The sequence below is a fragment of the Petaurus breviceps genome, unplaced genomic scaffold (genome assembly GCF_028583685.1).
Source record: "Petaurus breviceps papuanus isolate PSGF00001 unplaced genomic scaffold, PetGlider_PUasm1.0 90752, whole genome shotgun sequence".
NCBI lineage: Eukaryota > Metazoa > Chordata > Mammalia > Diprotodontia > Petauridae > Petaurus > Petaurus breviceps.
In genome coordinates this window covers 13,525,400-13,551,698 of record NW_027187336.1, presented here as the reverse complement: position 1 = coordinate 13,551,698, position 26,299 = coordinate 13,525,400, and the positions used below count along the sequence as shown (strand labels likewise).

The 26,299-nt window shown below is 37.8% G+C and overlaps 1 protein-coding gene across 1 annotated transcript in view; it reads right to left on the bottom strand.

Annotated features, from left to right (window-relative positions):
• The window catches only part of THSD7B (thrombospondin type 1 domain containing 7B), a 1,193,076-nt gene that overhangs the window by 639,527 nt on the left and 527,250 nt on the right, over nucleotides 1–26,299 (bottom strand). The window lies entirely within an intron of this gene.

The following is a 26,299-nucleotide window of genomic DNA, read 5'->3' as shown; positions in this document are numbered from 1 at the left end:
TGCCAAATGATTACTTATGTGAAGTGAAGGCAAGTCTCTTTTATATAGGCAATAAGGTACTAGGCTTCTTCCTTTTATTATGTGTAAACAATCAATAGAGAGGTGGAGAACTACTCTCTTAGGGAAGAGCCATTTGGTCCTAATCTGGGGCTAGGTCTAATCAGGGGTAATTATCCCCAATAATCTGATCCATATACTAAAACCCAGAATATTTCTACTATCTACATACACCAATAAGGTCCCTTAAATGAATGAATGAAAAAAAAAACCATATATTAAGTGTTCCCTATGTGCCAAGCACTACACTAAGCACTAGAACATAAGTAAAAAGCAAAAACTGTCCTTGTCCCCAAGGGATTTTACATTCTAATGGGAGAAATATGACATAAGGGAGTTATGACAAAGGAGTGATATTTTAGTTTAAAAAGTGAGAAGAGTAAATGTATAGGTTAGTAGATTGACATGTGCCATCCAGGAACAATGACAGCGGTGATTTGATGATGATTCAGGGCTTCAGAACCAGAGTGCCTTCACCGCCAAATCCCATGGCTTCTTTTCAGTCTTCCTGTCTTGATCTCTGCAACATTTGCTCTTTGAGCATCATTTTTTTTTGTAAAAAAAATCAATATTCTCTCCTCTCTGGGTCTCATGACTTGCTATCACTTTCATCATCATCATAGTATTTATATACAGCTTTAAGATTTACCAGGTACTTTACAAATAAAATTTCATTTCATTATTATAACAATCCTGGGAGGTAGGTGCTATTTTTAGTGCTCATTTTACAGATAATACACTGAGGGAGCCAAAGTTTATGACTTATTCAGGGTCATATAGCTAGTAAGTGTATGAGGCAGGATTTGAACCCATGTCTCCTTTATTGTTAAGTCATGACTGACCCTTCATGCTCCCATTTGGAATTTTCTTGGCAAAACTACTGGAGTGATTTTCCTTTCCTTTTCCAGTTCATTTTACATATAAGGAAACTGAGGCAAACAGGGTGAAGTGACTTGTCTAGGGTCACACAGTAAGTGTCTGAGATCAGATCTGAAAACAAGAGAGTCTTTCTGACTCCAGGCCAGATACTCTAACCACTGTACCACGTAGCTGCCCCTGAACTCAGTGCATTGCTGACTTTAAATCCTGGGCTGTGCCATCTAGCTACCTTCTCTCTTATTCAATCATGCTAAACTATTGTTATGTATATCCCAAGGTTCTCTCATGAATTTCTTTTCTATCTTTACTCTCACTTGATTGCCCTAACCACCATAGGTTTAATTATCATCTCTAAGCAGATGCTTCCCGGATCCATGTAGGGAGTCCTAGAATCTCCTGTGCTCCAATCTCATGTTAACAACTGACCAGTGGGCTTTATAAATATGATCTCATTTTATCCTCACAACACAACCTTCGAAAAAGGTAGGGGCTGTTACTGTTCATCTTTTATAGATAAATGAGGAAAGAGGCAGGCAGAGGCTAAGGGACTTGCTCAGGGCCAAACAGCTAGTAAGTATCTGAGGCAGGGGTTGAACTTAGATCTTCTTGCCTTCAAATCTGGCAATCTGCTATGCTCCCTGCCTAGCTGCCTTGTTATCCCCTTTATCTAAGATTCCTAGGGCAGCCCATGGAAGTATGCAAAAATGAATAATTCAATAAAATTCTGAGAAGGCTGAAGAGTCTCGCTGCAATGGTCAGGTCATGCTTTTCTTTTTCCTCTTTATCTGTTCCCTGTGGCAATGGCAGCTGACCCTCTCAGGGAGAATCACATAGGTTCTTGACTGTCACATATCACACAATGGAATGTTGGAGTTTCTTCTGGAAAGTTTCCTGATCTGTAAATTGAGAACCCTGAATGAGATGATGTATATGGTTCTTTCCAGATCTAAATCTACGATAAGTCATTAACGTCTCTGTACTTAACTTTTCTTATTTGTTAGTTGAGGCTAATTGCACCTACACCAAAGTAGGTGACAATCAAATGAGAATGACAAAGTAGATGAAAATCAAATGAGAATGAATGTATGTCAAAAACATGTGTCATGTGCAGAACTGCCCGGCCTGGTTAACACTTTCAGGGACTACCTCTAGTATGTGACAAGTCTAGCCTTAAAGGACCCAGAATTTTGACATGATGTGTCAAGGTCTGACACATCATCCCTTCCTTCCCTTCCTCTGTTGTTAGCTTTCTATCTTTACTGTGGTCTACAATAGTTTACCTATCTATTGGCCAAGGATTGGGAAAGACAAAAACTAGGGATGTATTGGTGATTCCAGTCATCCCGATTTATATCTTACCACTGAAAGTGGCAAGAAAGTGAGGCTGCTGACTTTGCACAGCCCTCCCTCATTTCAATTCAATTCACTTGCAAATCATGGCATCACCTTCCTGATGTCATGGTCCTCTTCAAGAACAAAGGAAAAACAACAAGCTCATAGTATTTTCTGTACTATATCTGCTTCAGAGTAGGGGGCTAATCTATTTAAAGAGCTAGTCTGTGATAACCTGATCATTCAGTTATAATTTAGGCTGTATCTTCACAAAGATAATTGAACTGAACTTTTCTTCCCCTACACCTAGAGAGAATATTTAAAAGACCCAGAAGATACAAAGCTAATGTTGGGATTAAGGCAGACAACCAGGTCATTTATTGGATAGATTAATAAATTGTGGTATTTATGAGCTGATTTAGTCTGGGATGAAGCAGTGCTGAGTGCCACTTTAAGGGGAAGTTTAAGTGATGAACTCAGGGATAAGTCAGCAGGGCCCATGGGATCTCAAGACTGAGAAAGTTGACAGACCTGAAAGGAAGTTCTCTTTAGTAATAGACTGGACAAGAAGAAGAGGGGTCAGCATTTTGCCAGAGAGTCCAGACTTGTGAAAAAAACAAGGGAGTTTAGAGTCAATGAACCAAGGAGACCATAGTTATTCTTGCAATGTGATTCTAAGGCTGGTAACAGACTCCTTCAAATGTGGTGTGCTTAATCACTTCACTTGGCAGGCACTATTAGGAAAGTCCATAATGAGCCAGTCGAATAAGAGAGGAAAAAAAAATACAACCAGGACTTAGACTGAAATTCTTGCCTTGGAGACAAGTCAGAATGGACACTTGGGGTGCAGTGGTGAGGGGAATGGAAGAGCTCCTCTTGGATGCTGTAACAACAAACACACTAGCATCCCCAGGATGGCTACTAGCACAGGTTCTCTGACCTGTTTTTCTAAAGGAAAGCAACTTTAAAGGGGTCAATAACCTTTAAATATACACATACACACATATGCACACATACACACATGTATTAATCTCATTCACTTAGTTCAGGGGGAAAAGACAGCACCCTGAACTTCAGAGAAAACACAAACAGAAATTACAAGCAGAAAAAAATACTGAGAGAATAACACAAATCAACAGATAGGGCTTCTAGCTCTCTGGCCGAAGCTGCACATAGTTACCAGAGAGAGAAGCACCAACATCTGGGTTTTCAAAGCTGGGCGGGGGTGGGGGTGGGGATGGTTCCTTAATGGCTACCCAGGGTCTCACACTCTTCCAGTGAATGAGTCCCAAAGCAAAGCCTCACCTGAGAGTATATAGACCCTTCTTCAGAGACAGAGGGCATCTCTCTGACGAACTGCCTACTTAAAAAGTAACAAAAGTTGTGGGCCTTCCTAGAAAAACAAGCCTCCCCTAATCAAGCTTCTCTTGTTGGGCTCCATGTGAGGCCTATTAAGGGTGGGGAAGATCTTCAGCTCCCTCTGACATTACATTCATTCCCAGGATCTATCATGTGAATTACATAGGCAACTGGTCCCTGAACAGGCATTAACATTTCTAAAGTACAACATAACCCCCACAAAATAAGCACATCACATTTGCAAAATGCATAACATAACAATTCATTACCAGAGTGTCCACATGCCTTAAACAAACACAAAGTACATAGCATTATAGCCCCCTTAATGTGCAAACAAAATCCTTCTTGCGGGTGTGTCCTTCTCCCCACGATGCTATTGAAGGTTTCCTCCTAGCTCTCAGGTGTAGGCTCTAATGAGCAAAGTCCTAGTCTTAACACTGCTCCAACTCTGGCTTCCAAGTCCTGAGGGGAAGCTGGGCAACAAAGCCAACAAAGTGGGGTCCTTTGGGGGTTCAGGGCACTTTTCCCTACCCCACTGACAACTCCACCCTCACCCTGGGTCCCAAACCATCCCAGAGGGACACAGAAGAAAAGCACACTCGACACTCCTACCTGGCCACAAAGTTTGTATCTTGCCCTGGGGCTGAATTCTGAGCTCTGGGGTTCCTCCTCTTACAGGGGTCAACCACGCCTGGCTCTTGCCTGCATCCATCCCCAAGCAGGCAGCTCTCTGTTCCAACTCTGACCTCACAAAAGTTGGCACACAAGCCGTTCTCTGCTAATGCTCCATGGTCCCACAGAATCATAGCTACCACAATTAGGAAACAATATCACAGCCCCCATATTTTCCTTTTATTTTGCAAATCCTGATGATTATGCCATATGTATAGGCAACCATACTGGCATACCCAGGCTGTTAGCACAGGTTCTTAGATCTGCTTTACTAAGAAAGATAACTGTTTAAGGGGTCAACAATCTTTTTTTTTTTTTAATTACGTTCACTAGTTCAGGGGAAAAGTCAGCCCTGAACTTCAGAGAAAATACAAGCAGAGAAATAAAGACCAACAAAATGGGCTTGGAATGAGGCAAGGTGGGTGTATTAATGAATGGGTGGGGAAGATCTTGAATCCCATTAACATTACAGATGCTTATCCTGTTGATGGACATGTTTTAGCATCCTATAAGAAGAGAGAAGGCTCAGCAAAATCAAGATCTGAGAGATTCTGGAGCCCCTGACAATTCTACTTCCAAGGGTCTGCTTAGGAAGTAGGCAGGAGCTCTCTGTCAATGACATGATGATGTCTAGTTTTCTGAGACCATTTCATTCACTTGATAGGATTAAGAGTTTTTGAGGTTAATTGCTGTAGGGTATCATTTTGGGTTCCCATCATCATATCATTTCATTCTTCTGATCCTTCACCAGTGCTCTTTCCCACTGCTAACACAATAAAATTATCTCATATTATAATATACACACATAAATGTATGTGTCTATGTCTATATTTGTTTTTCCTCCTATTAGCATATAAGCTCCTTGAGGACACAGACTGATGAAAAAAGAGCCCAATTTAATGGGTTTCCAGGGCAGATAGGGTAAAATAGATTGCCAAATTTTAGGTAAACTTTCTGAAATGTCTAGAATTCAGTTATTTTTCATAACAACAGTTAAAAGAAAAAGGAAACAGTTTCTGCATGGCTGTACCTCCCATCTGTAATGTGACAGGTCATAGTACTTGACCATTCATGAATGTGTTCACAAGTGATGTACTCAATACCTATGGGATCCCTAGTGGAGGTAGAATTTGGGTATTATTCCTGTCTTTACTTGGCACAGTCACTCCGAACATTAGCAGTCCTACAATTGCACATAGAGGTCAGAGTATAAAAACACTGCATGTCCTTTCTGAGTCATGAGACTGAATCATAAGAGAATGAGCACAAAGCAGGTATGCCAGCTCTATTTAGATCATATATATTTCTTTCATACAGGTTTATAACAAAAATCTTCTTAGGTTCTCGGTAAATATTACTTAAGACCTTTTCTCTTTCCCTGTCATTTAAATCTGGAGACATATATAAAATGACTACCTAGGAGTTAGGTCATAAGAAAACATATATGTGTGTAATTATGTGCTTGTATATCTGTATCCATATACACATATACATACACATACATCCAATTATTCACCTCTCTTAGAAACTGTATACACAACAGTTCTTGAAACAACAGTGAAAATGACCGGCTTCTATTTGATTTAGATTGTAGAAAGAAAGTAGAAGCATAAAAGAATCTTGATTTTCAGTGAAATAGAAGTCACTGGTATGATCCAATAGCAGAGAAAGAATACAGCCCTATATATCAGGCTTTGGGAAGAGATACAGGATACATATAAACAAGTAATAAGGGGCAGCTAGATGGCACAGGGAATAGAGCACCAGTCCTGGAGTCAGAAGGACCTGAGTTCAAATCAGACCTCAGACACTTAACACTTACTAGGTGTGTGATCTTGGGCAAGTCACTTAACCTCAATTGTCCTGACTTCCCACATCCAAAAAGACGAAAAAATAAACCAACAAGCAATCATATACTTTTGTTGAACATGCCCATAGCCTTCCCTGGAAGAACTGATAGGAGATTGGCCTTAAAAAGAGGCAACAGGAATTTAGCCAAGGGGGACAGTGTTGGGTTTTGTACTGGAGATGAACTCAAGAAACTGCCTATATCTAGGTAGGATAAGACAAGGTATTTTTGCATATTAACGTGGCAAGTGAAAAAGAACATAGTGGTCAGAGTGACAGTCTTAGAATCAGGAAGTCCTACCTCTGACACATACTGGTTTAGATAGACCACTGGCTATCACTTAATCTCTTGGTGACTGGGGGGATAACTCTCTAAGACTAAGCTGCAGAATAGTTGTCAATCTACATTTGTAGAGGCAGCTTCCTCACTTATGAACTCACAAGTTTGCACTAGATCAAATACTGCAATTAGCTCTAATGTGTGGTTGGGAATCATCCTTATGAGTCAAGGTATAATCTATGGAAAAGTGTAGGAATGAATGCCCAGGTAAGGCTCTGGGGAGTTTACAATGGCTCAATTGCCATATTTGCTGCTCCTTTTTGGTCTTCTCTAGATAAATTCTGTGTGACGGTGGTGACTTTTTAAGAGAGGTTGTCAGGAGTTTTTAGGGCCTTGTGTCACCCAAAGTACCTGTACATATGTCTCAGTTCAGGTACCCTATTTCTTTGGAGTCCAGACACACAGTACCTAAGAGAGAACATGCAAGATAATAATGGAATATCCTTAAAGTCGGTCCCAGAGCCCTCCACACCTGGGTTTAATCCTCCTAGAAAAAGGGTGGCCTGATGGTTTTTGGGTGGTTATGACACCTCCCATATGTTTGACTATTTTTTTTCCTCTAGATATATGCCTTTTATGTTCATATCCTTCCAAACGCTTAGGTCTCTGTGTCAAAAGGGGATACATTGCAGCTATGAGGGGATAAAAATGAGAGGAGAAAATACATGAGTGAATATAGTACTTCATTTGTTTTTGTAGCATCCCTAGAGTGAAAGAGGAACAGATACTGTTATAATTCTCATTTTACTGGGAGAGATGATATGGTAGCATGTACTTACCTCATCGGAAAAAAAGGCATTACCATCCTCCTAAAGAGAGGAAACAGATAAAGATCTAATGGAGAAAGATACAGGAGCTTCCTGATTATCTATCCTTATTCTGATAAGCAACACTTTTCTCAAAAATTATTCACCCTCTCCCCACCCTAGCACATCCTTTCAGTACTACTTAGTTTCCCTTTCCCCCTCCAACCTCCAGGGAAAAGTTGCTCCATTCCTATCTCTGCCTCACACCTCTAACCTTGGATGGCAGACATGTGACTGGACACTTGGACAAAGTTATCCTGTGTACACCAATTATATGCTGATTTATATCAAATAGGGTAAACAATGAAAGTCTCAGAGATCATAGAGAAGGTATGTGAGTGCCTTCCTGGAGATTACCTCCATTGACACAGTGTGTGTGTGTGTGTGTGTGTGTGTGTTGTATGTACAGTTATATTCATGCCATTTCCCCCGTTAAAATATGAGCTCCTTGAGGTCAGTGACTATATTTGTTGTCTTTTTTTGTATCTATAGCACTTAGCAAGTCATCAGAAATGTAGTAAGTGCTTGAGAGATATTTGCTGACTGCCAATAGGTACTTTTCTGTTTCCTACTTCCTATCTCAGTCATCATTCTAATTATTACCAGTCTCCAAGGGCATCTCAAAAGGTAATCAATTTTTTTGCCATGCTCCTTTAGCCCGGTGTTTCTCAAAAATTTTAGTTTGAGTACACTATTTTTTTATATTCTAAAAGAAAAATTGTGTTACTCAAAGAGCTTTTGTTTATGTGACTTATATGTATTGATGTTTACCATATTAGAACTTTAAGCTAAAAAAAATCCCTTTTAAAATGTAAGCACAACCTATTTTATATAAAATAACAATAAAATAAAATAATTTTCCAAAATAAGAAAATTAGTGAGGATGAAATTATTTTTACATATCTTTGTAAACCTTTTTCACTTCTGCTTAATAGTGAGCTATTGGATTATTATTATTATTATTATTATTATATGGATTCTCATATCTATTTCTGCATTCAGTCTTTAGAACATGTTTATTTTGGGGTGAAGTATATGAAAAAACTGAACTCACATAGACATGTAATTGGAAAATGAAGAATTATTTTAATGGAAAGATAATGTCTATGTATTATTATAAAAATAGTTTTAATCTCACAAACCCCCTGAAAGAGCGACAGGGCCCTCTAGGGTCCTCAGACGACACTTTGAGAAAAATTTGCTTTAACATATACTTCCTCTGATTAATAACCTTCTTATTATTCAGGCTTCCACCATACTCAGTGGTATAGTCAAAATTTGAACTCTGCCCTCCTAACGTCCACTTGAAAGCCTCTTTTCATCATACCAGGCCCAGTTTGGAGAAACTGAGAATTTGGATACTTTGATTTTGTCCTTGCCCTTGGAGGTAGTGATTAGGGTAATGAATAGTATGTCTTCCATGTCATTAAGTTGGTATCAACATTAATCTTTTCCAAATCCCTCTTGCTTAAGGTTTGTACACAATGGGGAGACATTATTGTGTCACCAGTGGGCAGTACATAGTACAGTGAATTAGACTGAATATTTGTAACTTACAGCATAGATACTTAGTAAATGCTGAATGAATTCAATCTTTTGATAAAGATTCCAGAAATAGCAAGGACATTTTTCTTGTTTATGACTAATGCTTCCTATTTATAATTTTTAATAAACATTATAATTCTAACCATTTGAAGACCATATAGTAATAATCATACATAGGCCAATTTGTTTATAGCATTTTTTCCCCTTTTTAAAGTAAGTCAGCCTAAAATATATCTTGATTCTCCATTTCAAAAGATCTATAAAAAAGCTATATGCTACCTCTCACAATCTTTTTAAAATGAAGATATTTGATTTTTCAGTCTATTCGTTATTTCCTGATTTCCTTCATATGGGCAATACACCCACACACACCTTCACACAAATCAAAATTTAAAAATGTCTCATCTTCTGAAATGACTCTCCCCTTTTTTTTATCACAAACTACAGCATGTCACCTCGAATATTTCAAGAGGTCTTAGACTCTAACCTCCAAGCTCAATCACACTTAGTAGACAATTGAGCTGCAGATAAAATATGTAAAAGGTTTCCCTTTAAAATTGCAGTTATGAAAAGTAAAGCAGCTGAGAAAAATAAGGTGTGCGAAGGTACAGCTGTCTTGAAGCAGCAGGCAAAGCAGCTTTCTTTGAACTGGAAAAGAATTAATGCCAGAAAAAAATGTAATTTACCTCTTCTGCTCCTTCATTAAGGGTCAAAAGGGTCACACTTTCAGCTCATTACAAGTATAGTTGATGAAGTCTTCCAAATTGCCTTTTTTGAAAACTACTGCAATGCTAAATTAGCACATTAGTGTTTTGTTTAAAAAACAACAACAACAAAATCTCCCAACAGGCACCCTGCAAAATTCTCTTTTTCATCAAACTCTTTCCCATTCCCCTATACTCCCACCCTCTCTCCCATCCTCAGGGCTTTCCAAGCTTACTTTGACCCATCAACCCATTCCAGTTATCATATCACTAATCTGAGAATTATATTATGTTAATTTCTGTAGCTCTCTTTATCAGTTCTCTTTTTCTTTGAGATTCTCTATGAGTAGTTGACTTCACTCCCATCTGTGACTTAGTAGTGGTCAGTCACATGTGATGGTGTGTATTGTACTGCTCTAGCTTATTTGGATAACATGGATATCTTATAACACACCAAGGATGAATTACTTTGTAAAGATTTAGATATTCTACTCATCATATTCTTGTATTTATTGTCTGCAAAACTTCCATAAAAAGGTGAAGCAACTGAAAATGAGGAATATTAATACATCAAGGTACTCATTTCTAGAGAACAAAAACCATACATATCCTTTAACTTAGAAAAATATTTGTTTTACCGTTCTACTGATGTTTAAAATGTCCCTAGGCTGCCTCAATTTTTAACCTAATTATATGATATGGGGAAAAATTTATTAAACATTTACTATGTGCCAATTACTTATATCATCATTGTGTAGCAGATACATTACTGGCCTGAAGTGAGAAACACCTGGGTTCAGGTGCCACTTCTGACACACACTTGTTATATGCCCTTGGGCATTCATTGAACCTCTCAGTTCTCAAGGAAACTCTCTAAGCTGCAAAGAAGGTGCCAACTTACATTGGTAGAGAAAGTCGGTTCATTTGGAAGTTTCCTATGCCAATGAAATCATAGGTCAAGTCCCTAACTCTAATAGCTAAGCATTGGGAATAAAAATAGAAGAATGATATGATTTCTGCTCTGAGCTCACATTCTCATTTGGGGAAGCAGCACAGAGGGAAAAGTTCAGCTGCATGATGGATAGAAAGCCCTGGTGGTTCTTAGAATCTGGCAACAAGGCTGATGGAAAGGCTCCATCCAGGCTTGTTAGGTTTCACTACTGAGAAGAGAAGATTCTAGTGGAATATGACTGGTCAGGGTTCATTGGGGAAATTCTCCTGAGTTTGTACAGGACACTCAAGGTGATTCTATGGGTTTCCAATAGACTTTACCCTCCAATGTCCTATTGATGCTCTGGGTGAGGTAAGGAAATTTTTGTGGGGAGTACCATTCTTTTAACAGGTGACAAATTACACTCTCTAATATTAGTATGATATTAAAGGTAAGATGTAAATGTTTTCCTTTTCTCTGTTATTTCCCCTATTAGATTGTGAACTCTTTAAGAAAAGGACCTGTCTTACTTTTCTCTTTGTATCCTAACTGCTTTGGATAGTAAGAACTTAATAAAGGCTTCATTCATTCACTTCACAACCACTTCTCCAATTTCAGGTAGAACCTGAAATATCCCTAAGGATTAGTGGAAAGAGAAGGAAGGAAGGAGAGAAGAAAAGAAGGAAGGAAGGAAGGAAGGAAGGAAGGAAGGAAGGAAGGAAGGAAGGAAGGAAGGAAGGAAGGAAGGAAGGAAGGAAGGGAGGACGGAAGTAAAGATGGAAGGAGGGAAGGGGGAGGGAGGGGAGGGAAGGAAGGAGGCAAGGAGGGAGTAAGGAAGGAAGGAGGGAGGGAAGGAAGGAAGGAAGAAAGGGAGGGAGGAAGGGAGGAAGGAAGGAAGAAAAAATTTATCAAGTACCTGCTATATGCCAGGCACTATGTTAAGCACTTTACAAATATTTTCTCATTCGTTGCTCACAATAACCTTGGAAGATAGGTTCAAATGTTATTACAATTTTATTGGTGACAAAACTGAGGCAGACAGTTTAAATGATGTACCCAGAGTCACACAGCTAGTACGTATCTGGGAATGGATTTGAACCCGACTCTAGACAGAACTCTAGTGCTCTTTCCGCTATGCTGCCATAAAACTTCTGATGTTCTCATGCTGATGAAGACCAGAAGGAAGAGGAAGAAGAGGGTGACAAGGATGAATATAGTGAGGAACTGAACCATCTTCCATTAAACATTTGTCCAACTTTAATAAAGGGTGAATTTCTTGAATGTAAGTATTTTCAGGTATCAAAGGAATGGGATTCAGGAAAGATGTGCTTTCAAGTCCTACTTCAGACAGGTACTGTGTATATAACTCTGGGCCAATTCCTTCACCTCTCACAGCGCCCTAGGCAACTCCATACATCTTAAGATTGCCCAGTAGGTACTAATCTTGGTAGAGGGAGTTTCCTCACTAGGAGCTCCCTGTACTAAAGAAAACATAAATGAAGCTTAAAAAAAAGTAGGAATAGAAATGGGAGATTCACTTTATTTTTCAGTAACTGATAGGCAAATGGACTGGCATGCCTGATAGTTATCCAGCAGGGTTTAATATGATTAGAATGCTCCAAAGTCTCTTAGATTTCATGGTCTACAGACCTCGGACACAATTAATGAGTTTTAAGTAGTCATTAAGACTTAAAATTGATTGCTTTCTTTCACTCAACAAGCATTTATCAAGCACCTAATGTATGTCCAATACTATATGAGGCATTATGGAAGGATGCTAAGAGAACAGGAGACAATCCCTTGCCCTAAGTTGTTGAAAGTCTTATTGGAAAAAAGAAAATCTACATATAGAAATCAACCAGATAATGATATGAGGTAGCATATTACCAAATGTTAGATTATATGGTATAGATTAGAGGGATTTGAAAAAAAATCACTAGGAGCTGAAGTTAAATAGAAATTCTAAAATATTTTCTAAAAATACTAAAAAAAAACTATAATTATTTGGAAAATCTACAAAATATGTTATCTCAGTCAGAATCTGACATGTTATCTATCCAAAACTCAGTTTTAGTTTTGTTAAATAGTTGGCCACCAGCAGTGTTGGTTCATTAATCATTTTAACTACCTGTCTCTTTTTTAACATATTTTATATCATAACTTTATATCAGTTTTCGATTTTTCATCTTTTCTATTAAAATCCTTTTCCAAATAGGATTCAAAAAGTGCAATGCACCAAGATTCTCTCCCTTACATATTTTCCCTATTTAATTAGGGCACAGCAAATAATTTTTTTTAATCATTTGCAGTGGGGAAATGAATTATGCTCACTTATTGAAATACAAGAGTTTAATATGTTTTATTTAGTCTCCAAATAGTTTCAAGGGCATTCATTACATGGGCTTTTTTTTAAACTACAAGAAATGAGTATCATTATTGGCTTTCCTGGGTATTTTAATCTGACGTTTAAAATTAGAGCCATGTATGTTACATTCCTTTCAGAATCTGATTCAGACAGAAATATTAGCTAGAAGAATTATCTAGCAATCCTGGTACTACAATAATATGAAGACAACTCTCTTTTGCTATGCTAATTTTCAAAAGGAAATGAAAAGAAATCACAGAAAAACAAAATAATTGGCTAGTTTTCAAAGAAGCTTCTAAAATGTATAATTTTCTTTTAAAAAAGTTTTGGGTTTTTTTTTTCTCTTTCCTGTACAATACAATCCACATAACCCCAGGCAAGTAAGTCGCTACAGTGGAAACTCAAGATAACATGGCATTCATATACAGATTTAAATATATTTGGGGTCATCACACTCCTTTAAACATAACATCTATTCCAAACCTGACCATGTGTTCACTAATCTAACTGCCTAATTCATGTTGAATTCTATGTCCTTCAAACTTCCCTTACTGAAATGGCCTTAATTATTAATTTGCATCCTCTTTTCCCCTATTTTTTTCTTCTGATAATGGCAGATAGGTCACACAGTGTTGGATATAAAGTTAGGAGGACCTAAGGTCAAATGCTGCCTCAAACACTTAGATATATGGCCCTGGAGCAATCTCAACCTCTCTGAGCCTCTATTTCCTCACCTGTAAAATGGAAATAATAATAGCACCTCCCTCCCAGTGTTGTTATAAAGAACAAATAAGATAACATATATAAAGCACTTTGCTAATCTTTTTTTTTTTTAACAATTGGGGTTAAGTAACTTGCTCAAGGTTACATGGCCAGTTATTTCTGGGTGTGGTGCTAAGTATCTGAGCCTGGATTCCATCCCGAGGTCATCCCAACACTGGGGCCGGTGCTCTTACTCACTGTGCTACCTGGATGCCCTGCACTTTGCTAATCTTAAAACACTAAATAAATGCTGCTGTTTGTGGATATTGTGATGATGTTGCTGCTGCTGCTGCTGCTGATGATGATGATGATGATGATGATGCCAGGATAAAGAAATGAAGGGGGAGGAAAGTAGGATGTTTAAATTTCTAAAAATAATGTGCCCTCACACTCAACAATCTAAATTGTTGATAGCCATGTTCCTAATGACAGCTTTGTACAATGGGTATACAAACATATGAATGCATCCTCACACATATATGTGCTTACATTCTCATACCCACACACCCACGGGCACACAACATGATCTCAGTAACCTTCTAGTCCAACTTGTCTTTGAAAAACAGTGCCCTCTCCAGCACGCCAGATAAGTGTCCTCTACGACATGAGACAAAGTCATTTATACTTTACTAAACCACCAATGAAAGGGGATACAGGACCTCCTGAGGAAGCCCGTTCAACTTCAGAATCAGTATTTTTTAGCAAGTTTGTTGTTGTTGTCATTGTTGTTACTTCCAATGCTGAAAGGCAGCTTTGCTGCTCTCACAACAATGGTTCATAATTCTACTCTGGGAGTCCAAACAGAATGAGGCTGATTAATCCCTGTGCCACATAACACACCTGCATGTGCTTGAAGCCACCTATCCTGCCTCCCCAATAGTTTTCTTCTCTAGGCTAAACCTCCCCACTTGCATCATTCCCTTCAAGTTATCCTTATGTAGAATAATCTTGAGGTCTTTCACCATCCTAGCTAACCTTGTCTAGATATTCTCTGACATTTTCTTATCTCCAGTCCTCTTTTCTGAATTTTAAATATCACATGCATTGGCTCAGCAATCATATCCACTGGCTCTTGCTTTTCCTTGTAGATATGGTTCATTCAAGTTCTGTAACTTGTGCTCATTAAAAGTAACAATCTCCTTACTTCTAATGGGCCTTAACTCCCATTTAGCCATTTTAGTGCTCGTTGTTGTGAGGATAAAATGTTGTCCAAGACTTGAAATCACTTTGTAAACTGAAGAGTTACTCAAATATAAGTTTTTATTATTATTAACTTTCCAGGCTTTAAGTATGTACTTTCTCCCAATGCTGTGTGTTTACACAACATATTTGACTCAGATACATACAGATTTCCTCTTATTTCTGCCAGCAGAGTCTGCACATGAATTATGGATGGATTTTTGAATATCTTACTTGTATGGAAAGAAAACTGTATATATCCCTGCTTATTCTATTGATTAACACCATGAGAATATTTACAAATTTACAAGAGCTTGTGCTGGAATGTTATATACTTTTAGGGGGATTTTTTTTTCCTTTTAGAATGAACGAATCAGTTACATGACAGATATCTTACCCATGTCACAAATTCTATGAAGAAAGGGGAGAACTCTTTCCCGTGAAGAGAACCATCACCAGTCTTGAATTATTCATATGCAAAGGATCCCATATTATTCCAGTCTTTATCTTATGTTTAATAAGCACCAGCAACAATAAAAAGAATACATATATTGAACATAACCTTTGGGAAGGCATTGCAATAAGCAGTGTGATGGGTACAAAGAAATATAAAACATGTTCTCTATGCTTTAGATATTTACACAATATTATGAGTAGCAAGATAAAAAGGTTAAAAAACAACGAACAAACAGTATTTGAAAAGTGCTAAACAAATACTAAATGCAATAAGTCTGGACACTCAGCTAGAGTATATAGTTCATCTAGGTATATATATATACATATTTTATATTATATATTAATTATATTATATTATTATATATGATACATGCAAATATATATATATATATATATGTATATATGTATGTGTGTGTGCATGTCTTCAGTGACCAATGAAGGGGTTTGGATTTAGCCTTCATTTCATGAGAAACTATTGATAACATCTGCACAGGGGTTAAAGTAATAAAAGAAGGATCTTAAAAAAATGAACTGGCAACAGTATACAAGCTGGATTAAAGTGGGAAGAAATCAAAGAAAATGCTTAGGAGACCATGACAACAGTCAGAGTGTCAGAGTTTAAAGGCTTGGGGAAGGTCATAGCAGTGGTTCTAGAAGAAGAGGAAAAAATAAGAGATACTGTAAAGTATCAAGGGGAAGAGGAAAAGAGCTGTCCCTATAAGTGGCTGAGGAAAGATAATGGTTGAGATGGTAGTGGTGATGGTTTAATTTGCCTGGTTAATGGCTGCTGTTTACTATCTGTCTCTATCTCCCCTCTCCTCTCCTCTTCTTTGCCTTCTCTCTCTCTCTCTCTCTCTCTCTCTCTCTCTCTCTCTCTCTCTCTGTCTCTCTCCCTCTCTTTCTCTCTCTCTCTCTCTCTCTCTCTCTCTCTCTCTCTCTCTCTCTCTCTCTCTCTCTCTCTCTCTCTCTCTCTCTCTCTCTCACTCTCTCCCTGCCCTCTTTCTCTGACTCTCCCCCTACCATCTCTCTCTGTCTCTTTGTCTCTCTATATCTCTGCCTCTGTGTTTCTCTCCCTCTCTCTGTCTCTCTTCTGTCTCTTTCTTTGTCTCTCTCTCCTCCTCCCCAGCCCCACATTGTGTCCTGATTCTTCAGCTAAGCTAACTTGCCTTCCCTGTGGTGACGTCTCAGCTTGTTGGCAGTTGGTGAGACTACAACTGCCAACCAATTTACACCCACAGGTCACCAGTATGTTGAGGCAAGTCAATCCCTGAGTCTTCCTGCCTCTGACATAACTTCTATGACCACAGCCAGTCATATACCTCAGGCAACTCCTAGTTCTCCTTCTACTTATCTAACTGCTTCTTCCCAGTCTCCTTTGATAAATATTCATGTAAGCCAAACCTACTAATCATATGTTTCCCAAAAGGCTTTGTCCTGGGTCCTCTTTTTCTTCTATACTATTTCCCTTGTTGATCTCATCAGCTCCTTTGGATTTAATTGTCATTTCTATGTTGATGATTTTCATATTTACTTATCCAGCCCTAACTTCTCTAATCACCTCCAGTCTCATATCTCCAACTACTTATGGGATATGTCAAACTAGATGTCCTATAGACATCTTAAACTCAAGCTGTCCAGAACTGAACTCATCAGCTCTCCCCATCCACAAACCCTTCCCTTTTTCTAACATTCCTATCATCATTTGAGGGTACTCAAACACCCCAGGCTTACTACTTAGATGTCATCCTCAATTCTTCACTTTCACCCTCTAAAGCAATGACTGTATTCATATAGGACCTAGGCATTTAGGCATCACTTTTCAAAACATTTAAAAGGAAATGAAATTCTAAGACATCAATAAAGAATATATCAAGGACATGTAACTGGCAATCCAGGAACTCTTTTCACAAATGTTGATTGCAACCTACCCATATTTAAGTCCAGCGAAGTTGCCTGAGAATTAAAGAAAAAAATTATGTGACTTGTCTATGCTCACACAGCTAATATCAGAGGCAGAAAGATCAATATATTCCTGGATGTCATTATGCCACATTATTTCTCAAAGCCCCCTCTCCCCAATGGAAATGGCACAAATCACAGGGGACACTTCTGTGCACATGTGCACAGACATACACACACACACACGCAGGTGGGAACCAGGAAAATTTCAACAATTTCCAACCCAGGTAACTGAAGTTCTCATCCCTATAAAATCTTCATGAGAACAGATGATGAAGAACATCTTTGATGAAAAGATAAAAAGGGAACAGACAGGTTTTCACAAATGATTTTCTACAGTAGATATCTTTGTAGCTACACAACTGTCTAAAAAGTATAGTGAATAAGACACTGCTGTGTTTATTGCTTATTGAGTAAAAAAATTTGATTCCTTAAAATAGACTCTAACCTTGAAGACTGTCCTCAGGGTATCTCCCACAAGAGAGATTAAAATTATACAAGATACTATACTAGATATAACTATGGAGATAATTTTATTCAATGGTCCACTGTATACTGACATCTATATAGTATGAAATAGGGAGAAGAATACTCATTTAAGTCATTTGTAAAGACAGAGTAAGAATGGCAGAATGCTATAAGGATAAGAATGCTAAACTTGGAGTCAGAGTATATGAATTTGAATCCCATTTCGACAATCCCTGTGTGGCCTGAAGCATGTACCTTTCTGGGTCTCTTGTACTGATGTATAAAAAATGAAAATGTTATATTAGATATAATATCTCTTCCTTTTCTTAATCTATGATTTCATGATCCAATGTCTTGTGCAAAATCCTATATTGATGGCAAGACTTTGCAAATGCTTCTAATCACAAATGACAATGTACTAATTATGTTGAGCCCATGAACACTATAAAGCCTTTTCAGTGAATAATGATGGCTTTGGTCTAAACAGCAATAAAGAACAAAGTGGGTGAAAAATTCATGTTGCCCAAACTATGGCATTCAGTTAGATAAGGAACAGTTAGATATAGAAATAGTTAATCAAGTTGTATATCTTGAACAGGTGTTACAAATGGATCAATATATAAACTGAGAATAGAGGAGGAGATTGACCTGAATACCTTTTGGAAATCATCCAGTGTTTTTAGAGGTCAAATTTACTTAATGCCACAAAGGCTGCTCTTTCTTTAATTTCAGTGCTTCTCCATGTAATACTATGCGATGGTGCATAATAAAACACTAGAATTCCAGAAAAATTAAAATTACAGTAGCCTAAAATGGCAGAGAAAAGACTACAATGAGTAAAAATACGTTCACCAATAGGGAGTTGTGTGCAAGGATGTGACAAAAAAAAATATCATTAAGTACATAAATGCCTGGAAAAGTAGGTGTATATACCTATTTAATGATCTGTTGTCTCTCCCATTACAATATATGCTCTTGAAGGCGGGGAGAGTTTGACTTTCACTGAATTTTCAGCATTTAACACAGCATCTCACATAGAGTAAGTACTTAAAAAATGCTTATTGACTGCCTGAGAACCTCACTAACTACATAGAATTGTTACCACACACCCTTTTTCCCAATCCACCCCTGGAAATGGAAGGAAAAACAAACCATCTATAACAAATGTGTATAATAAAGCAAAAACAAATATAAAAATGGGCCATGGCTGAAAATTTATGCCTCATTCTGCAGCTTGAGACCATCACTTCTCTATCAAGCTTGCTTCATCATTGCTCCTTTGGACCCTTAGTTGGTCATTTCATTGATCAAATTTCTTAAGACTTTGAAATGGCTTTTGCTTTACAATGTTATTATTATGTAAATATTTCTCTGCTTCTATTCATTTCATTCTGTATCAGTTTATAAGAAGACTACACAGATTTCCTTGAAACTACCTCTTTCATCATTTCTTAGAGCACAATAATATTCCATTACATGCCTGTACCACAATTTCTTCAGATATTCCCAAATTGATGGACACTTTCTAAATCAGAATTCTTTAACACTACAAAAGTAATTGCTATGTTTGTATGTGTATGGAACATATGCCTGTATATGAATATGTGTGTCTATATAGAATACAGTGTCCTCTTTGACTAAATGGAAAAGCCCAGGGAAGCTGAAAAAACCCTGAGTCACTCAAGTCAATGAATATCAAATAAATAAGCATTTATTAAGCCTTCTACATAGCAGTCAGGATGCTAAGCATTGTACATACAAATATGAGCAGAAATACAGTCCCTATCCTCACAGAACTTACATTTTAATGGGAGAAGATAAAGCATGAAAAGAAAACAAGAGGGAAGGGAAATTATAGTGAAAGTCAAAGTAAGAACTATAGTAATGGAGGAAGTCCATAAGGAAGACTGAATATCAGCTAGCTGACAATTCCCAGGTTCCCACCAGTAAGTTCTGGTTAGACCACTAACACATGAGGAATGAGCTCCCCACTTCCTTTCCCAATGAGATCTTGGTACAAATTTCTTTGAGATTACTCTTTGCATTTTTCTGGGCATGTTTGGTTAAATTTTGAGTTTTATCCTGGTAATTGAGGTCTTTGAGCTTATTTAACTTGCTGCTTTTAGGTTCATTTGCCTCTGTAATATTATGTACCTAATCTGTTCTACTGTTTTGATTGACTTCTTTATTTTTTAACCAGTAAAAATAGTTTTGAAGATTACTGCTACTTAGTTTATTTTAATATCTGATTCTGGTCCTTTTCCTTCTTTATTTTTCCCCCATTATTTTCATAGTGATTCTTGATCTGTTGTTTCTCCTGATGAATTTTGTTATATCTTTTCTAGCTTTTTAAGGTAATATTTTTGTATTTTGATTGATGTGGTACTGAATAGGTGAATTGATTTAGGTTGGATAATCACCTGCATCATTGACCTAGCCATGCACAATTAATATTTCTCCAATTATACAGTGTTTTGTCATTGCATTTACATAGTTTACATATGTCTTAGCAATAGACTTCTAAATATTTCATATATTCTTTAGACTTTTTTAATGGAATATTTCTTTCCTTCTCTTCCTACTAGGTTTAGTTGGTAGTATACATGACAATGATTCATGTCATTTTTTTATATCCTGGTATTTTACTGAAACAATTGAAATAATGGAATATTTTCAACCGAAATAGTTGAATCTTTAAAGTTCTCTAAATAGGTAATCTTATCATAGTGATAGCTTTGTTTCCTCTTTGCTTTTGTTCATTCCCTCAATTTCTTTTTTATTTCATATTACTATAGATAGCATTTCTAGTGGTATATCAAATAATAGTGGTGCAATGGATATCCTTGCTTCATTCCTGTTTTAATTAGAAATACAGAAAGCATTTTTCCATTACATTTATGTTGGGCTCCGGTTTTAAATAGTAGAACTTTTAAAACAACGACTTAGCATTTTGTATATATCTCATTAGCTATGAGAATGTTAAAGGGATATACCTATGAAAATGTTCTGAATTTGAAGTCTTAGGTCCTACCTTGAAATTTGAGCTCAGGCACATGCTACATGAATGACCTTGGTCAAGTAACATGACCTCACTGTGCCTTAGTTTCTTCATCTATAAAATAAGGGAGTTGTACTAGATGGCCTCTAAGTGCTTTTCTAGCTACATATCTATGTTCCTATAGGCTCTCAATCTTCTAATGGCTTGAGTTTGCAGTGTGTACTAACTGAATATTTCTCTTCATTTTGAGTCATCCCTTCCCCAATGCCTAGCTCTCACATCAACAGCAGAAGATATTATTGACTTGGGTGGCCAGCAAATTGGAGGAGATAGTTAATGGCTCTATACTAAACTGAGGGTTCTTTGGGAGGGAAAGGCTGGAGGTAAAGCAGCAGCCTCTAGAAGACACAGATAGTATTTGACCTCAGAACTTCCAAGGACTGCCTGTTGAAGTGCTAGATGACCAGTTTTTGCCTGGTAATTAGCCATCCATCACTATAGGAGTCCATGTGAATGATCGTCACTAAGAGTATGATAGAGTGAACAAGTGACAATGATAAAACAATAACTCCTTTCTCTATCTCCTCACCCTTTCCCTTTGTGATTCTGAAAACAAGCATGCTGGGTATAAAGGCCCTTGGAGTACACTTATCTCAGTGCTAACAGAGAGAGGCAGACCACAAGGAGGAAAAATATGGACCATGGAATATTCAGACTGGTACAAGCAACTGAGACTCAAATCTCAGAAGTTTTTGATAATGCATCTTTCATTTTCTTTTTAATTTATCAAATCTATTCTATATGTAAGTAAATAATAATCCCTTCAGTACACATAAAGTCAGGAAAGAGATTGAAATCCAATGGGAATTGGGGCATGAACAAGAAAGGGTACAATAGTGAATAGAGAAACCAAGTAGTTTTCTGGGGGAGGAAATGTACATATGAGACACTTTTAGGTTTAAATCGCATTATTTACATTTTCTCCCTCACTTTTTTTAAAAGTCCAATCTACTAAACAATAAATCAAGCTCAGATTTCTAGCATTTGCCAACTGCCAAAGTGTAAATTTGCTCACACTGGAAACTTGACAATCAGCTTTCAGGAGCAGTCTTCCTCACACCTCTGAATGAGTCGAGGAAATTGTGGATTTTTATGTGAGTAAATCATATCTTTAGAGTAGAATGAAACCTGGGCTGAGACAATAAGGGATCAGATGTTACGAGGAGTGACTGTGAGCTTAGCATGTTGGATGAACAAGAGCCAACTGCAAGTGCTCACAGAGAAGTCAGAAGAAGGGGTCTAAGGACATTCTCAAGGTCTATCTGAAGAACTTTAGTATAAATTGTGAGATACAGGAGACACTATCTCAGGAGCAACCAGCATGGTGTGCCCACATCAAAGAAGGAGCTGTGCTCTATGAGCAAAGCAAAATCACATTAGCACAAAGAAAACATGAAATGCATAAGTCTAGAGACATCTCTGTCCCAAATGTTCAAATGGACTATTTGTGTCTGACCTGTGGTAGAGCTTTCTGGGCTTGTATTGGACTAATCAGTCACAGTAGAACACACTGTCCCTTGACCTCAACATCATGATGCCATTGGCCCTTTTCAATTACAGAGGACAATGACAGACAGTTAAGCACTTGCAAGACTGAAACCTAGGAGCTGTTCACTCATTCAGAGAGGAGAGCTGGAGTTTGAGCTTAGAGTACCACCTGGTAACTTAAGACTATATTACACTCAAAGTTTCTAGCTACTCAATCAGCCTCCTTTAGTGCCTAAGTGAAACAAATACCCCTAAATAAAGATGCACATTCTATACATAATAAGCAAAAACAGTGTATCTTTCAGGAAATGTTATGTTCTCTCTAATTCAATTTAGATTATATTGCCATCTTCAAGTCTATAACAAAAGACATTGAGATTAAAGCAAAAAAGTAAAATGGTCAAATGACAAGAGTATGAAATTTGGAGTCAAAAGACATGAGTTCAAATCCAATCTCTGTTGTTTACTAGTTTTATCATTTATCAATTTATCAAGGCAGTTATCAATAAAAAGATCATGCCCTAGTACAAAATCTCCCATGGCACATATTTAAAGAATGCCAAATGAATCATCAGACCTGGCATGATTAGGGATGCTGGTGCTGGTGCCTCCTGCTTCACACTCTCCATGAGATTCTTCCACAAGCTAAGACTATGGTCAGAAGCTCTGTAAGCAGAGCAACTCTAGCAGAAGGCCTTTAATGAGAAAGTCTGTCTGCTAGGGCTTATTTAATGGCAAATTCATCTTTTTATCATACTGAGATGCTGCTGTCAGCAGCTGACGTTGCCTTAGGTGATCTCAGCCTGTCACCAGCAGAGTGGTAAAGGTGCAGCCCCTGCTCTACCTTTTGATAAGTGATCTGCCCCAGCAAGGCATGCAGCAAACCATTCCTAGCTAACAGACACTGGGCTATCAGTGGGCAGGCATCAGCCAGAGCTGCTGTGACAGCTGACAGTGACAATGCCATTGACTCTCTCACTGGGGAAATTTTAAAATGCCCTAAAAACACTGAAAAGGCACCACTTGTCAAGTCCTTGATCCTGATGTTCTTACTTGTGAATAATCTCCTCTTTCTTTAAGCTTATACATGTATGTGTGTGAGCATCTATATGCACATACACACAAAAATATATTGAAATCACCCTCTGTATTTTCTCAACTTGCACAGAAGTTGTCTGGATGAAAGCTCACAGGAAAACATAGCCAGGAGTATCATGATCACACAGAAGTCAGGGCCACAGATATCCTCAGTGGAGGAAAGAGGAAAAGAGTTATAGATTTCAAGTCAGAGAATCCTGGTTCAAAAATCAGGCTGTGCCACATATTGAACCTGGGAATTCAATTCAATTCAATAAATGTTTATTGAACATCTGCTATGGGCCTGGCAGTGTCACTCAATGGGACGTGGAAGTTAAAAAGGCAGTGGTCTTGAATGAGAGGCCTTCACAGGGAACCAATCCAAAAGCCAGAGCTGATCCATCCATTCTGTTTTGTATTGTAACCCGGAGGTTTGGCTTTCTGGACTATTGGCAATGAAATTAGTCAAGTTATTTATCAAGGCCTGTCTCTGGCAAAAACTAGCTGTGATGTTGGGCAAGACCTATTAGACCTGGGGCAAGTCGCTTAAATTCTCTGGGTCTAAGTTTTCTATCTATAAAATGAGGCAGTTGGACTAGCTCCTTACTCTCTGATGCCCCTTACAGCTCTGAAATTCAAATCCTCTGATCCTCTCAACATCCTAAGAACATCAAAGTGAGTAGGTTCACAGAAAAGGAAAAAAAAGAGTAAGTTCACTCTTCACAGGGTTTGCTGTGTGATATAGCATTGATCACTGTGGCAGTCACATATGAAGAGTTGTCCTAAGAGGCAGGGAGGAAGCAGGCATTATGATACTGCTTCCCATCCCCACCTCCCCCCAGGAAGACAAGGAAACTCAGAAGTCAAGTAACTTACTTAAATTATTAGAATAAATAGGATAAAGTCAGACCGAAATTCGATTCAATTCAAAAAACATTTCTAAAGCACCTACTATATATGTCTGGCCCGGTCATTCAATGGGACTTGGAAGTTAAAAAGACAGGGGTCTCAAATGAGAAGGCTCCACACGGAAGCAAGTCAGAAACCAAAACTCATCATTCATTTTTTCTGTAGAGTAACCTGAAGATTTGGCTTTCTGGATCATTGGCAATGACATTGGTCAAGATATTTATCAGAGCCTGTCTCTGATAAAAACTAGCTGTGATGGTTGGGCAAGTCATAGACTTTGAACCCTTGTGCCTACAACAAGGAGACTGAACAAGATGATCTCCAAGGTCCTCCTCATCAGATCCAATATCCTGTGATCTATGTGCCTCAATTTATAAATATATATATATATATATATATATACACACACACATATGTGTGTTTGTATGTATCTATATACAGGTATATGTATATCATATATTATTTAAATGTATATTTAAAATTTATACTATATCATGTTATATGTGTATAAACATATATTTATATATGTATAATTCAGAAGGATAAAAACTGAATGGTAGTGGCTAATTGGGCACAGGGATGCTAATAAATCAATCTGCCAACATGTATCAGGCACAAACACAAAAATGAAACAATCTCTGCCCTAAAAGTTTAGGGGAAGGGAAGGGAGAAGCACACATTTATTAAGCAACCAGGCAGCATTCTAAGCAATTTCCAAATATTTTCTCATTTGATCCTCTTATCTACTGTAAGCACCCTAAAGGAGTTCACAGCAGATAAGGGGATATAACATGAACATGAATTAATATATACAGAATGAATATATGGCAAATTTTTTAAAGGAGCATACCTGGGGGGAACAGAAAAAAAAAATTCTGTGCTATAGAAAGTAGCCTTTAAACAGAGTTTAGAAGAGAAGAGGGACTGTAGGATGTGGAGGTAAGGAATACCTAATATTCTAGGCTTAGGCAACAGATAATGGAAAATTATGGAGTCAGATACCAGAATGTGTGTGAGGATCAGCAAGAAAGTCAGTTTGGTCGGACTTTTGAATGAGGGAAGAAGGGTGGTGGGATGGGTGGGGGGGTAGAAAAGGAAGAAATAGTTCATCTTATGAAGGGCTTTAAAAGTCCGACAGGGGAAAAGGGAGAAATCAGAGAGGACGCACCTCCGATGTAAAAAGGAAAAACTGACCGACCAAATGGAAAATGATAAAACATTAAACACCTCAGCTTGCATTTCTATAGTTCTTTGTGTTTACTTTTTATAATACATTTTGCATACAGTATATCTCATCTATTCCTCATAACAATCCTATAAGGTAGTTGAATTCAGCTGTTATTATCACTACTGACAGATAATAAAATTCAGGCTCAGCTTTGTAGTGACTTTTCTAAGATCCCAAGTCAGTCAATGGCACAATTGGGACTCAAATTCAGGTCTTTGGATTCCACCACCTATGTGCTTCCACTGTACTGCATGTGAGCAAGCTTGCCAATGAATAAATCCAAGAGATTTCTGAAGTAAGTGCATTGACCCCTACAATGTAGCACCTTAGGACACACCTAAATTTTGGGATACCTAAAGGGCTGAGGACCCAGACTGGCACATATCCATATATCAAGACAGATCTAAATTGATCATTAATCAATCAACATTTATTAAGTGCATACCATATGCTAAGTATTGGGGATACAAAAAGAGGCAAAAGACAGTCCCAGCCCTCTTACAATCTAAAGGGGACAGACAACATTCAAATAACCACATACACGACAAGCTACATACAAGACAGATAGGAAACATTTGACAAAGGGAAGGCACTTGCATTAAGAAGGACTAGGGAAGTCTTCCTATAAAAGGTGGGATTTTAGTTGGGACTTAAAGGAAGCCAGAGCAGAGGAAAGAGTACATTCCAGGCATGGGGCAGTAGCATATGTAAATATGGGGCAAAATATGGAGTTGGTCTTCTATTGGATTTTTAAAAAATATTTCTCTACAACTACAGTATCTCCGGCTGCGGTGGAAGGTGGAGAGACGCCCCTCCAGCTCCCAATGGTGGTTCACACCAGTGGAGTAAGTATATAATATATAATTATCTCTCCTTG